Source organism: Prinia subflava, chromosome 1 (assembly GCF_021018805.1).
Source record: "Prinia subflava isolate CZ2003 ecotype Zambia chromosome 1, Cam_Psub_1.2, whole genome shotgun sequence".
Classification (NCBI taxonomy): domain Eukaryota; kingdom Metazoa; phylum Chordata; class Aves; order Passeriformes; family Cisticolidae; genus Prinia; species Prinia subflava.
In genome coordinates this window covers 21231349-21247608 of record NC_086247.1, presented here as the reverse complement: position 1 = coordinate 21247608, position 16260 = coordinate 21231349, and the positions used below count along the sequence as shown (strand labels likewise).

At 43.6% G+C, this 16260-nt stretch overlaps 1 protein-coding gene across 4 annotated transcripts in view; it reads right to left on the bottom strand.

Moving 5' to 3' along the window:
• The window catches only part of RNF19A (ring finger protein 19A, RBR E3 ubiquitin protein ligase), a 58542-nt gene extending 53806 nt beyond the window's left edge, over window positions 1–4736 (bottom strand). The window contains exons 1-2 of one of the 4 annotated variants that reach the window (XM_063390139.1): window positions 4584–4736; window positions 720–872 (exon numbers count right to left, since the gene is read on the bottom strand). The gene's annotated coding sequence lies outside the window, so the exon portion shown is untranslated. Of the gene's footprint in view, window positions 1–719; window positions 873–2886; window positions 3398–3423; window positions 3613–3777; window positions 3934–4583 lie in introns of those variants that run through there. The other 3 variants (XM_063390132.1, XM_063390158.1, XM_063390148.1) reach the window with 3 other exon arrangements.
• Window positions 4737–16260: the final 11524 nt, after the last annotated feature.

Sequence of the window (16260 nt, the reverse complement as noted above, 5' to 3'; positions counted from 1 at the left end):
AAGGTAAAACACAGTTATCAAGTACTTCAGAACTGCCAGAAATGAATGAAACAATCAAGATAACTGAAGACTAAGCCACCTCATGACTCAGATGAGTGAAATCTCTTCCGCAAAGTTTCTTTCCATCAAGTAAAAAATAAACTTACAAAAAGATATGTGATAATGAGGTAAACATTAGTTTACAGAAGTTTGGAAGAAATCTGCCAATCCATTAATATCAGCCATAGACTAAATACCTATTAATTATTACAATGCACCAAGAAATAAAATAAAGTTTTAAAAGTACCTGAAGAAATCTGCTGAAGTAATCCCTCAAGTAAATACTTAAGGGGGAAGAGTGTACTTCTACTTGGAATTCTATTTGTAAATTTTTCTGTGTTAAAGTAGAGCACAACTGTATCTGAAGTGTAACCTACATATGACGCACAAAGGTGTATGTTTTTCCTTAAAGATTATTTCATTGATGATTTAAAATATAAACCACTTGAAATTAACTAAAATTAGAATAAAATAAGAATAAAACTTCCACTTCAGAGACTCAGAAATAAAAGGAATCCTCCTCTTGTGAAAAACAGGAGCATTAAAAAAAACCCCAAACAACTGTTTTAAGAGGTACTGATACAGCCTCTTCCATATTCTTCCTACTGGGAAAAAATGGTACATTGCAGCACTAATAAAAACAATCAGTTAGTTCTCTAAGAATCAGTGTAACTTTTTACCTTCCTGGTAGAATCTACCTCCAGGTGCAATTCACATGCTTTTAGCAGTAAGATCCAACACAGTCCCAGTGTCTTGAAGCTGTATTAGGTACACCAATTCATGCAGCTACACGTCTTCCATCAGTTAATGCAGAAGGCACAATGGAAACAGAGCTAAGATAAGCACAAGACAAAAATCTGAATTTAGCATCTTTATGGATAAGCCAGTATTAAAATTAATACTTTTATTAATCACTCAAAGAGCTCAGAAAGAATCAGACTGACTCATATCTCAGCTACAAACTAGAAATCACACTAAGAGTAGAACCCAAAATATGTATCCATCAACTCATTTAATTCAGGTATTAAAATTTATTCTGCTAGGCTAGTACATGATGTTTACATACAATTCAGAAAACAAATCACAAAGCTAACACGGATGTCTGACCGTGGGCCAGAGTAAACTGACCCCACAATGGAGACCACAAGCTTGGCTAAAGGCCATCAGAAGACAGTGATCCAGAGCACTCCAGTTGTACTTCAGGGCTCAAAGATCTTTCTTAGGGCTTCCAAACCTTCAGAAGTCTTATAAAAAGATTTAGGCATCCTACACTGTCATCCTGGAAGGAAGAGGGGCAATGTGTGTGTTGGATCTTTGTAAGGAACACTTAATTAAGACTAAGCAGAGATCAAAGAGGCCCAGTAAACAGGGGAGAACACCCTACACACTGTACTAGCTAGGAATAATCACCTACTCACTGAGTAAATTCAGTCTGAAGTTTTTCTCATGGGGAATAGTAGCTAAATGCTGTTAATTAAGAGTATGGGGGGAAAAAGCATATACCATGTATTTTCCACCATGAAGGACCCTACCTAACTGCCAAAAGAATTCAAGGGCTTGTGTTCTTTCACAGGTTAATAATATTTACATAAAACAAGTTTTCCTAATGTATTTATTAAGGTTAACTGGGAATCTCATAGCTAAGGGAGTTTTAATGATTCATTTACTAACAGAGAGGCCAGAATTTGTACACGCTACAAAGGTAAACAACTACATCTGTCAAGCATCTTCTTTCCTCCTGAGCCTCAGCTAGTACAATTAATCAGAATCTGATTGCTCTGCATAAGGAATGTGTCATTTGTCTGACAGTTTTAAGTTGAAGGGGAGAGAAGAAAACCACACTTAAACATTTCAACTCCTTTTAGAAATGATGATCTGATGTCCACAAACTCAAAATTAGCTGACAGTGTAAACATCATAGCTTGAATTCAGCATTTCATAAATGCTGAATTATATAAAACACAGCTGAAACTGGCATATTTCAAGAAATATGCACACAGAAGAGTTACAAATACATAAGCCTTTTACTGAACTGGTTTTTAAGATCAGCATTATTATCATTGTGCAAAAGTGAAACTTTCATTTTGTGGACAAACAGGCTGAGTTCACATGCAATTAAAAAAAAAAAGTGCTTTCTCAGCTTTCTGAAAGCTTGAAGTATAAGCATTTAAATGTTTACAGTTAAATAAGTACCAGATTTTGTAAACTGTTAAGTAATGTTACACAGCCATCATTTCTAAGCATTCGAGTCAATTCTGTAAGCTGGGCAGTTCAGAATTTCACTTCAGTCTGACCTGGATATTAAACCAGAAACTTTCTTTTCCAATGAATTTAATAAGAAACATTTAATCGGACACTCGAATATGGTTCTTTGACTGACAAAAAGATTAATTATTAAAAAAACACTGAGGGAGAAAATTAATTTTAAAAAATGAATTTATGTTTAGTTTTCTCTCCAGAATTAAACCCTGCAAGATGTGTTTCCCCAAACTGTGCTTAATAAAATAATGCTATCCTTGATGACAGCTGAGATAAAGCACTAATCAGTACCAATGCAAACTACAGTATTTTAACAGAAACAAGATTTGTTGTGCTCCTCATGGAGAAACACAAGCACACATCCAATAAGCAACCACAAAGGGCACGAAGGCTTTAAATTTTGATTTCTCTGCTCAGCACTAACAGTATTCTACTACTGTCCCTTTGGCATATCCCCATAATTCTGTTTCACCACTACCCCTGTGGCAAAGCCCCATTTCCTTCTGTCAAGAGGCAGTACTGGAGCAGGAGGAGAAAGGCAGAAGGACGCCTGCTCTTTGCCAGCCATCACCTCTTCAGCTCACTTACATGCACGCTGGCTTTCGCACAGTTTGTTACCAATCCTTCCCTGCCTTTCGAACGTGCGCCTGCAGTAGCTGCTGTGTATGTATAGCAAACTGCCAGGTGGAAAACTCCCAGCTTTGCAGAAGGACCCGTGCAAGGAAAACACTCGGCAGGGCGCGGGCTATTCCCACTGCTTGTCCCCCACCGCCTTCACAGCCGAGATGCACGATCCCTGCAAACTCCTCCACTCCTCCGACCCACCGGCTCCGGGGTGGGCAACACAACACAGAGAGGTCAACTAGAAACTCTGGGGGGGAGGTGCGAGCGGTGCCCCCGGGGTGCGCTGGAGGCCCGGGAGCTGCTCGCGTTCCCCTCGCTGTGCAGGTCTGCGCTGCCCCACAAGTTCAAGCGCCGGAGTTCCCAGGCCCCCGGCCCGATCCGCGGCGGGGCGGCGGGAGCGCGGCGCCGGCCGAGGGCCCCCGCGGCCCACCCAGGCTGGCGGAGGGCGGCAGCTCCTCCCCGCACACCTCGGCCGCCGCGCCGGGGCCGAGCGGGACCCACCCGGGGCTCTCCGGCTCCCCGAGCCCTGGGGGCCGGCCGCGGCCCCCTCCTCCGCCTCGGGCCGCTCGCTCCGCCCGGAGGGAGACAATGGGCACGATGACTTCACCCTCCAGCAATGTGAGGAGCAGTGGGGGACGCCACCGACTTCCCCTCGGCCCCCCGGACGCTCCCGGGCCCTCTCCCCGCCGAGCTCGGGCTCCCGCCCAGAGGCGGCTCCGGCTCAGGGGTTCCGCTCCACCCCTCACCCGCCGCCACGCTCAGGGCGGCGGCCGCCGGCGGAGGCCCGAGCCGGGGGACGCCGCAACCGCCGGGCCCCTCGGCGCCCCCGCCCCGCCGCGGACCCGCCCCCGGTACCTGTGAGTCGGCGGGAGGAAGCGGCGCTGCTCCGCTCGCCCGAGCCCGGCTCCGCGCAGGAAGCGCGTCCGTGTGTGTATGTCTATGTGTGTGTCTATGTGTGTGTGTGAGTGAGGGACGGAGGGGGCGGCACCGCCCGGCCGGGGCGGGGCGACGCGGGGCCGGGACCGGGGCCGGGGTGCCCGGGGGGGAGGCGGCGCCCGCGCCGTCGGTTTCCGCGACGCGCTGAGCTCAACGCGCACGGCGGGGCCGCCCCTCGCCCGCCCCCGGTGGGGCGGCCCCGGCGGGCGGGAGCGCTGCGGACCCCGCGGCGGGGCCGGGGCGCCTCCCGGGGCCCCGCTCGCTGCCGCCCCGCTCGCTGCCGCCCGCGGCGCGGTGCGGGGGAGGCTCGGAGCCGGCGGGTGGGCGCGGTGTCTCTGCCCCCGTGGCGGGGGACGCCGCGGCGCTGCCAGCTGCAGAAGCAGCACAAGGTACAACGTTATATGCGTTGTAGAATTCCGTGGGCTTCGCAGTCATGGAAATGGAAAAGTGCGAGGCGAAGAATGAATTATTGGGGCGTTTCAATAGGGTCGTGCTGCCGAGCGCTGATTCACCTGCCAAAATGTCAGAACCCTCTTTCCCTGCTATAAGATGCAAATTTACCTTCTTTTCGCCCTTCCTTGCCATTTGAAACAGAAGCCGCCTCAGAATTTGCCCACAAGCCCCCAGCTTTTCCTTAGTGGCACGGCCCTGCTCTGCGTTTAGCTGCGCTCAGCCCCGGGCTGCAGCCCCAGCCCCGCTGCCTCCGGCCCTCCCGTATCGCTCACCCGTCCTTGAGTTCGCGTTCTCCGTCCCCTTTCACTCCCGACCTTCCTGCCGTCTTCAACGGGATTCCCTCCCTCTGCAACCCTATCGTAGCTGCCGCCCTCTCCCACAGCCTGCTTACTGCTCCTGACCTCCACTTGTGGCCCACTTCCAAATCTCCTCTGGCATGTTTCAGAATTCTCTGCTTACATTATTATTACATTGGGTTTAAATTGTGTGGGTTTTTTTCCCTAGTTAAAAATTAATATTGTCTCATGTCATCTCAGAATTCTGTGGAACTGGAGCTGATCCTGTGCTTATGACTAGAGGTTCTTCCTTTAAGCTGGTATGAAACCTGAAAACTTACTCTGGAAAAAGTTATTAATCTCTCAGCCTGCATTTAACATGCACAAAGATAGTAAAATGAATAAAATGTACCATGCTTTTCCTGTGGGATTTGCAATGTACCATTAGTTAAAGGCTTGCACGTATACTTACCTTTATTTATGGGCATATCCGTTTCAGTCAATAGGACTACTTCCAGTACATCAAATTAAAAGTAAATACAAGTCATTCCATAGTGAGATAGTTAATCTGAAATGACAGAATAGGCAGTTACAACAAACAGGGAGGGGAAGTGGAAAATAAGGGTAACACCAATGAGATTATCCTGGAATTTTGGCATGTTGTGTACAAACCACGGCAGTTCCCTCTTTGTTTTTAAAAGCCAATGGCTAGGTGAATTGTTCAGGCTCCAGTACTGCAAACATGTACATGTCACTTAGGCCGTGTAAGTAGTGCCATTGTGTTCAGCTGGATAAGATATACAGAAGTTTATTGCATGCAACAACTTGCAGAGTAAAACCTTGGACACTTTGTTATGTATGGGATTTGGTACTGAAAAGGGGAATTAGGGAAAGGGAATTAGCTCATAAAATGAGAAAAAGACAAGAATGGAGGTGCGTAAGGGAAAGAAAATGAAGAGGGAAACAAAAAGGTTAGCATATAGAATAGCATGGAATGATAGTGAACAAATTTTGGAATAGCAACAGCAAACCATTTTGCCAGTTCAAATGTGCAGCTACCAATAAAACAAAAACCAGACAGCAAAACACTGCAGTAATGTATTATTTTCTAAATGTCCAGAGGGATTCAGCAAATCAGTACAAATGTTCTGAAATCTCTTGGCTAATGCTGGAGAATAGGAGGGGAACAGAGCCCAGGTGTTTTAAAATTCTGCACTGGGACATTGAGCAGTCACTGTGGTGGGGAGATGGTTTCTCCTTGAAGCTGATGAGGGACAAAGCACACCTCCAGCCAGCCACCCTCCCGAGAGCTTGGCAGTAGAGAGCCTGCAGCCAAGTAGGTGCTTTTCATCAGAAGTATTCAAAATAGTCAATTAACAAAATACACTAAACATAGGGAAGAAAGAAGCTCTTTGCACAAGCTGTACACCAAAACTGGCAGTTTTTATTTTGGTATGTAGGGAAGATACATTTGTTTGCTTGCTTGCTAGGTTATTATTATAGAACAAGAGACGAAGAGGTATTAAGGGAAAGTAGGGGCTGCTGACACTCTTGAGCAGAGAGGAAATACCTTATGCACACTGCATTTGGGGAGGCATACAAGATTTAAGAATGTGAACTAGCCTGTCTTTCCAAAACACTTTCTGAAGAACATCTAGGATTTAACCTTTGTGGGTTTAATTCAGTTGCTGGCAGAAGAGTACAAAGTATTATATCACAATACAAAATACTGCCCTCCAAGCAAAGCATCTTGGATGTTCTAAGGAGCCATAAGCACACACAACATGCTGTCAAACACAGAAGGGTGAAAACTATAACATGAAGAGAGGTGAGCAGAGAGGGCTAAGGAAGGAAAGTGCTTTTTTTCTTGGTGGTAAGGAATGGAGCAAAAGGAATTAAATAGACAACCTCATCTTAAACTTGTATATCCTCATAATCTCTTCTTATCTGGACTTCTGACCTCAGTGTAATTTCAATATTTGCATATGAAACACTGCTACCTCATATGGTAGTGTAAAATCAGCACCTTGGGCCAGAATTTAATGTGTTAGTGGTCTTTTCTTTCAACTCATATTGGAAGAGTATCAAATATGATGGGTAAATGTTTCCATGTCTCTGATCCCACATCTAAGTCGCCCATTGAAATCTTTTATTAAATATTCAACCATCATCTTCAACATAAAATTGGCAAAGTCAAACTCCCTTTTTTGTATAGGTAATTTCATGTTTCCTGCAGGCTCTGTCATCATCTGGTCTCCAGCCCATCATTTTTAGGGAAAAACCTGTCCTCAACCCTTCCCCTTTTGACATACACATTTGTGTCCTTGATCTTTCTCTCGTCTTGTTTTGAAGAATACCCTTTGTTGGAAGAGTCACCACTCTCCTATGTTTGTCAGCTCAACTGTCTCACCAATTTATTTTTTTTCCTGGAGAATTTATTTTTAGCACCCCTGATTTTATGATCCGTCTTACAGTATTGCCCCACAGATGGCTGCATTTGCACAAAAAGCATTGCAGAAGATTGATGTGGCAGCAGGAACAAGTGGCATAGGGAAGGAAGAGAACTGTCTAGATCAATTTTGCCTCTGGAAAAAATGGGGAATGGAAATGCATTCTGACTTGCAACTAAAGAAGAAAGGATAAAAGCTTTTGCTGAATTAAAATATCTACAATATGTGTGGATAGCAAAATGCAAAACAGAAATCAGGCATGCAAAAATAGGAAATATTAAGAAATACCACTTTATAATATAAATATTATATATAAATACAGCTAAGAGACAAATTGCACAGGGCAGGAATAAGTGTTGAATACCATCAGGCTTCTCTTTGCCCATTGTGAAAGATTATTTGCCACGCACTGATTGTCATAAATTGTATTGAGTGTAGTAGATAAAAAAAAAAAAGTAAAAAAATAGTAACACCTGTGTACCATGATGACAAGCCTAGAATAATGGATTAGTGACAATAGAGCTTTCTAATATAGATGCAATCTCACTGATCCAAGTTACTAAGTGGCAAGATACCAGTAAATAATGTGTAAGCTGAGAACTTTCCAAATTTTTTGGCATGTCATAAAACATTAAAGATGAAGGTTTCCATAGCCATTTCAAACATCTGAGATATCTTAGAATTACATTATCTGATCTAATCAGTTTCTGTACTAGTCAATAGAGAAAAAATAAAAGTAGAAAATCTATAATATCTAGAACTGCAGTCCCTAGAACATGCCTATTTCAAGAAAGAAAATCTGCTTAAATAAATAAAATTTATTTAGGTTTATTTCCAGCCTCTATGACAGAGAATAAAAATAAGTTGAGAAATCTCAGTGCCTGAATCCAAAAAGTGCTCCTAAACACATATAAGATATCATTCAACTTAAAAGACTCCAGAAGTCTGCAAAAGACTACTATATGAGCTTAGAATTTCTCAAATGCCTAAAACTCTACTCCTAGATGTAGTATTAAGCTCTGGAGGTAAGGAGTTGCAGGATGCAAAAGTGCATTTTCTTGGAGTTAGCCATTTTTAAAGGCCAGTTGGCTATCACTGTCAATATCCTCATGGAACTTCAATTTTTTAGAAAAATAAATGAAATTCAAGTAAGAGTTATACTGCAAAAAGCAGCAGACTATCATTTCTGTTGCACAACACTGTTTCCATTCTAGTCTCCTGAGCTTTCCTCCTCTTTTACTCAGAACAGCCTGAAATTTCTGTTTTTTCTGGGTTCAGAAGTTATGTGCTTATTCTCTGCCCAAAGGTGAAATTGTTTCTGGAAAGCTTGAGCAAGAATGTTTTTGCTGGTTTAAGTGTAGGAACAGTGGGATAGGGGGAGAAATGTTGCATAAAAGTAAAAGTGCTGCAGGGTTTTCTGAATAACTTTTTTATCATGATGAAGAGATGTGAAGAGATGAAAGTTGTGGTGGAAATAACCCTGCTCAGGGAAGACCTATACTTTTTCTAAAATTGGTCTCAAATGTGTCCTTCAAGCAGCATATACACTCCATCTTTGTCGGAGCCAGGGAGTATTTACACTTGACCTTCCCTGAGAAGAAGGGCAAGTATCTACTCAGATTTATCTGTCCTTTGAGTCACAAACAGCTCCTCCATATTTTAATGGTGACACACTGACTGTACCTGGAAGTCCTGCCCCGTTACTGCCTAATTCTTCATGGAGTGGCTCATCCACATTGTATTTACAGGCTCCCTCACAAGTAAACTGGGGTCAGGGGGGCCTGGTGAGGGGGAGGCTCGATGCCCATCTTGAGTGTGCACTGTGGCCACACTGCTGTTTGCAGTCTGGAATCTCACAGCAGGCTTTTGTGACCTTCTCTCTCTGCTTGTCCTCATGCCACAGTTGAGTATCACAGGCTTTAAAGATACAAACCACCTATGTGACAATGAGGAGCCTCTGTCAGCTGTCTGTGGGATGTGCAGAAGCAGAGTGTTTCTCCTTGAGAGCACCTTCCAGTGTCTCCTGACCTGCCTCAAGTCCGTGGCCAGGAGGTCAGTGGGCCTGAAGACAGCATGTGTTTGCAGCCAGGGTACCAGTTGCTGGCCTGGCCAGGAGAAGGAAGGGGTTCTGGGGAGGAAGGATGTGACACAACCCATAGTCACATGCTGTCACATGTGGTCATGCCAAGTGTTATATGTCCAGCATGAGCACACATTGGACAGACAGTGAGCAAGGTGTCCTTCTCAGCTGGACATGGAGTGTACAACCTCTAATCCCCCTGTGGCCACAAAACCATCCTGTCAGGGAGCAGCACAGGCCAGGGACTCCCCATGGTGGCAGGGCTGTCCCACCATTCCAGCCCTAAACCAGGCAGCTGGAGGGCACCGGGGCAGCCCTAGCCCTGGGTACTGGGCACCTTCCCGAGGACAGGCTGAGGCCAGGCTGGGACATGAACCCACAGGTGTGCCTGGCTTAGTAAGACCCATTTTTGGGACAGGGGCCGATGACTCCAGAGGGCTGAAATGGGATTGTGAGCCATGGGTGGGCACCTCAGGGTCCCAACACATCCTTAGGGAGAGACTTGATACGGCTTTGCCTCTGGCTGACTTCAAGAAGATCTCACAGAAGCAGAGCTCTATCCAGGAGTGTTGCTGTGTGCAGTTGGACTGGTGGATGAAAAGGACAGGGGTGGTGAGGGGTGGTTGCCTTTAGCCCCTGCTTAGGGAATGCATTTTCTCATACAACAGCTGCGAGAGCCAACAGCAAGCAGCAGCCGGACACAGGACCTCTGTGCAGAGATCTTTGCAGAAGTGTGTCACCCCTCCTGGCCTCGCCAGGGCACATGAGCCATACGAGAGAGTTGCTTGCTCTGTGTGGGGAGCTGCAAACACAGCTCTGCCAGACTGTCTGCAATTTCCACTTACAGTAAAACATTCTGCAGGCCCAGCCACTGCCAAGGGCAGAGGACATGAGCAGAGCACTCTGATGCAGCCAGGTTCTCCCTGGCATCAGCAGGTGAATCCTACATCTACAGTGCTCTCCTCTATGCACTGAGGCCATTTTGCTCTGAGCATCGTGACCGTGCCTTCCTTCGTGCCAACATCACTGGCAAGTTTGCTGTTTACTGTGACTGCTCTCAGCATGACCCTCATAAAGCAGCAATTCTGGCCTTTACCTCTTGCCCAGAAGTCTCCTCTGTTGTCTCTGTTTCCTCAGGCTAGCCAGAACCAGGCCTTTCAGAAGCGTGAAACTCTTGCTTCCTCGCATGAAGCTGACTCTAGACACAAGTTAATAACAGCAATTTCCTGTGGTCAGGAGCACCCAATTCCAATGCTCTCTCCAACAGTTTCCAAGACTTAAAGCCTCTTTTGCATCACACAGAGGGGGCAGTGACTGCAGTGCTGTGAGTTTACTCAGGAATGGAACATAATTAAATCTTTGACACAGAGCTTTAAATACAGTTTTGGATTCATGGTAGGCACCATACCAGGACATACCTAGACTGACCATGATGCAATGTGACCAGAAGAGAACTGCTGGTCTCAAATGTCCTCTCCTCATGCAAGAGAACCTGAACCATCCAAAGAAGGATCACACCGTGTGTCCAAGAGTACTGTCCAAACACTTCTTGAACTCTGTCAGGCCTGGTGCTGTGACCATTTCCCTGAGGAGCCTGCTCCAGTGCCCAACCACCCTCTAGGTGAAGAACCTTTTTATAATATCCAACCTCAATCTCCCCTGGCACAACTTCATGCCATTCCCTTGAGTCTTGTCACTGGGAGCACAGAACAGGGATCAGTGTCTGCCCCTCCTCTTCCTCTCACATGGAATTTGAAACTGAAATGAGGTCTCCCTTCAGTGTCCTCTTCTCCAGCCTGAACAGAACTGTGATCTCAGCTGCTCCTCATACAGTTTCCCCTCAAGGCCATACATGGGGGTCTTTAAGTGCATTTGCATCGATGTCAAAGGGAGGAAAATGCTGTGATATGTTTCCTTCTCCCTGTGTCCAACAAGGTCCCCAGGGGCTGGTACTCCATCCAGCTTCACCTCTGCTGAGCTACAAGTGGAGTGGTACAGCTTTTGGATGGTGTGCCAACTGTGCCTCTCCTCAAAAAGAAAATAGAATTTATTTAAAATATACATAACATAAGTTTGGGGCCATACTTGTTAATTTCTGGAACCAGAAGTAGACCTTTCATTTTCATTCTAGAATTTGCCTACTGTCCCAAGGTTATCAAGGCAGAAATCAGAGCATTTGGCTTCTCTGAGGACTTTGCCTCAAGTTCTACAGAAGGTACTCAGTGTGTTGGTGTTGCTTCCATTTTTCCTTTTTTTTTTTCCCTTGGTTTGTCTTCACATAGTTGTTTCCCTTGATTCCTTTCTGTTTTTGCATTAGATCAACTAAACACATGCTACCTAAGTCTGCAGCCACTGTGCCCCCTGCTCCACCCCTGCACTCAATTCTGGCCAAGATATACGGACAGAGATTTCCTCTCACCCAAGGTTTATGAGTCACAAAGTCTGGATGATTAGAAGGAAGGGTTAGGGTTTCACCTGCTTTTTGGGAGATCACTTTCAGATACCATTCCTAATGCTACCCTTACTGCAGATGCACTCTACTACAAGACCTGCAGAAGTGAATTCTCCCTGGAGACTGCAGTGCTGTTCATCGCTTTATGGAAGGTGTTTCTGCCCCCCATTTCATCCCTAAAGGGTTAGAATTGACATTTGGCACTGAAACTTGTTTAGTTTGTTTATTTGTTTGTTTCAAGTTTTGATAAAGTTTAATCACCGAGATAGTCCAGGTTTCTGCTTGAAGCCACTAAAGGACAGCCACAATGCTCAGTGGACAGACTCTCTGATGTTGTTGGTGGGTTTATCTATAGTGCAGGGGGTGTAGATGCATTTGAGCCAGTTCTACTTGGGTTCAGCTGGCTGTGCAAGCATGGAGTTCGGTGAAGAGCAACAGCTCACCAGGCTTCCAGGCTGTGAAGTGTTCTGTGTTGTTGCAGTATTAGTGCTGACACTGAATTGGTCAAGATCTTGTGATCCTAGTCTTTCCACTGCTACTTGAGTTTTTTTGTTTTGTTTTGTTTTGTTTGTTTTGGTTTTTGCCTTCACTTCCCTAGGGAATACTGAGGTTATAAGACTTACAAAATTATTCCCTGCAACAGCAACTGGCAACACACATCTCTGCTTATGTGGAGGTCTCTCTGCAATACCTAGGCTGTGTGTTTTAGGGTTTAGGTCATCCCAGTTCACCACTTACTTATCTGTCAGGTCTGGGCCATGAAATGTAAATGCTGACGTTATATGTGACTGGAATTCATTATTACACCCAGATACTTAGCTGACATATCCAAAAAGTTGGATAAGTTTATGATCAATAAGAAAGTAATGTAACTACTGAGCTGAAGAAGGCAACAAGCAAATGATGCAATCTACTAACCACTGACCAGGGAGGACTATGCACCTCCACATGTATTCAGTCGTCGTAGGAGAGTGGTTCCTCTGAAGCCTCTGGTATTGCCTGCTACTGGAGGCAGGGCTCAGTGGAGTAATTACTTTACTCATGAGGACAGATGCTCCAATGACATCAGTGGAAATCCTTTTCATGGTGCTGAATTACAGCTTGACAGCAGCAATCTCATGACACACTCCTTCTGATTCCGCACCTGCGTTGTGACAACTGTATTGCTTGGTTACATGAAAACAATATCACTGCCGAAGGGGAAGACAAAATGACAATAAATTTATTTTTATGAAATCTTTGGATTCTTTGCCATGTCCTGTTTGCTTTCTGTATTTTTTTTCCTTTTTACAGGATTCTACATTTATTGGGACAATCTTTTCACTGCTTGCAATTTTCCAATTGCTCTGATGTGATTGCTTTCCCATTTGCAATTTCTTTCTATGTGCTGATAAATTTAGAAACTAGTGTCACCATTCAGATTTTCTAGGTTGCAATTAACAGGAGTGAAATGCCTCCCCATCCCAAAAGTGAGCTTCATGTAGTTATCAAAGTTTTGGAGGGATGCTGCTTGTTTAAGTTTTGCTGACAAAAAGGGAAAAAATCCCACAAACTGGGTTCATATCACCTGTTATAAGTATGTGTGAAGACTAATTTTTAAAAGTTTTTTTACTTACCATGGTAAGTAAAAAAACCTGCAATTAGGATATGAATAATCTCCAGTTCTGAGGACTGGAGATCCTTAAACAGTTTATGGTCTGACACTGAAGACATAGGTTAGTGTAGACATTTTAGGCAGATCATTTTGTGTAACATTTTGTAGTCTCATGGGAGCTAGTCTCTGAAGAAGCTGTATGAATCACCTTCTGGCTTCATCTGCCTTTCTTCTTTCAGTGTCAAGAAGGCACAGATTATGATCTTAGGTTCAACCTTACATTTTGAATAGTTAAGGTTAGGTAAGATGAATTCTGTCCTTAAATTAGCCAAATATAAGAAAATATATCAAATATTCCTTTTTTCCTTCCTCCATAGTGTTACTAAAAATCTAGGTCGTGATTCTTGCAGAATTATTTGATATTATAAATGCTCATACTTAAAAGCAAAGTGCTGTGATTAATCAGTGATGATCGTTTACATAGTTTAATTTGCAAATAGACTCTTATCCCATTTCTCAGACCCTTAAACCAGTTTCTCCTCAGCTGAAGAATTCTGTCAGCCAAATCACAACAGACAACTGGAGGGAAGCAGTGAGGGAACCTCTTTGCAAAGTTTTTTTTTTCTTTGCTGTGCAGAGATGTCCGCTAGCTGGTTGGTAGTTTTTATTCCTCTTTATTCCATATGAAACCTTGATTTAGTGCTTCTGCAGTACCAGAGATGTGTAAGGGTCAAGCTACAGGACTTGTACAGCCAGGTCCCTCAGCCATTGAGAGTGCCCCATGTGGGCTTAAAGTATGTCAGGACTAAGGGAGGGTTAGAATAAGTAGAATGAGAGAGTGCAAGATCATAGCTTTTTGCACCATACTGAACTGTCATTTATGCTTTTCATATAATCACCCCTAATACTGATAGGTTAGGAAAGAGTCTGGAGGGGTGAGAGTTAACATCCTCTCAGTGCTGTGCCCATGATGGCCTGCTTTCTTTTTCTCTAACTGCTAAGTAAAATACAAGTTGCATAAATAGAAGCACTGAATATAGACTGCAGGAGATTATTTTAGCACCGTATGAAGACATGATGCCAGTGAATCTGTAATTTGAATATATATTTTTGTTGCAAGATCTAGTGTTCTGTTTTACACATAGACACATAGCAAGAGCAATGAGGCTGTCAGTTCTGGCCATCTCACTAGTGTTGCAGAATTCTGAAGAAGGTGGCAAAACACTGCACTCAGTTGAGAAATCAATTTAAGCAGAACGCTTAGAGAAAATAGATCATTATCTATAGAAAAGGGAAGTTAAGGGCAAGTGGAACTTCACTAAAGTATGCTCTGTGTTGGAGGAAATAGAGAAGTTCTATGCCACAAATGGAGTTGAGCTTGATCAAGTTGAGCAAATAAACTTGTTGGGCTAGTTTAATTGCAAGAAAAATAATCAAATATATATAAATATTAAGTTTTCTGAAACTGAAATGGATACTGGCAGAATATGAGGAACTTATGGTCACAACAGTTTGCACATAGAATTAAGTAGCAGGGCAAGAAGAAAACTATTTGTAATGTTTTAACAAGAATTATGCAAATCTTTGGGTGTCCAAACTGACTAGTGCTCATATTGCTACAGACAAGCGCTTAGATGTATCTTCTGGGCATTTTCCTTTTCAAAGTTTCTTCATCCCTGTTGTTTATGGATGTCTTCACATTATAATGTTTCAATAGGCAATTTTTATCAATAAATAAAACTGATCATTGGTATATATGTAATCCTAGTGCCATTCTCCATAGCCAGGTAAACGAAAGGCAGTTTAAAAACAGTTGCATGGAAGAAAACTCTTTCCTTCCCTTCTTTCATATGCACAGTTAGGCTTGGAGGAGAGTGTTGATGACCTTTATGTTCCTTTGGGAAATATGGCGAGCTTTTCCAACTGGCTTGGCCAGAGTTTGCTGGAAAAAAGCCCTGCCATGCACTCCTAGTTCTCTGCAGCTTGCTCACTTCCCCAACTCTTATGTACCTTCCAGTGTAATGAGATTATTTTCCCTTGGTATTTTGCAGGTTTTTCCTGTCCGTTCTTGTTTTTCAGTGGAGTAATCATGCTTACTAATATCTTATCCACAAGGCAAAGGCTTCAGTACAGCTTTGGAAATACTGCATGCTGTGGAGTTTCATTTGCCTCTTGTTTGTACCTGCCTTTAAGCTATTAACAGGAAAAATTATGAAAAGCCCACTATAAGTTAGCACCTGTAATACTCTACTAAATATTTTTCCTGCCAAAACTAAAAATGATGTTTCAATGTCAGTGCACAGAGCAAGAGTGAGACCAATTATTTTCAAACAGTCTAGAAATTTCCTACTGTGACCTATGGAGAGCTGCCTGGTGATCCCCACAGACTTGTGTTGTTGGCTCCTCATCCTTTCCAGCTGCTAGCTTCTAGTAAAAGCAGGGGGGAAATGGTATTCCACAGAAATAATGAATACAGCTGCCCCAGGGGCATTATGTGAATGTGTACCAGAGGAAAGATGATCTCCACAACCCTGGAAGCAGGGAGACAGAATTTGCAAGATAGATTCTCTGTTGACCTGTGATCTACCATATGGAAAAGCTGGACCTTTGAGTGGACTTTTATATACTAGTTTGAAAAACCTCTTTCTAGTCATTCTTTACCGTCATCTTCTTCCCTACAGTTACAATACACTATTCTAAATAGTGTATTGTATACTTCTCTTCCAAAGCTAGATCCCTGGAATGTACATGTAAGATAAGAACCTTAGCTCCTGAGGCTAAGGATCTTATCCCATTATTCTGCCAATGTACACTTTTAAATCTAATTACTTCTCCAGTCCAGTTTGAAATTTTCTCAGTCAGTGTGGAATCCAAACAGAACTGTAGGCTGTATGAATAAGCCTAACCAAATGGGAATTTGTTCTGACTAAAGGTCAGGTTTGGTCTCTGAAGAACTGTGTAGTAATGAGTGTTTGGTTCCCTTGAAAATTGCAATTGTATGGAAATGTCACAAGAATACATATATCTTTATTTAAAGAACTGGGTTTTTTTTTTTCATTCTGAGTTGTTTAAAGCCATGTGACTGAGGTATTTTACAG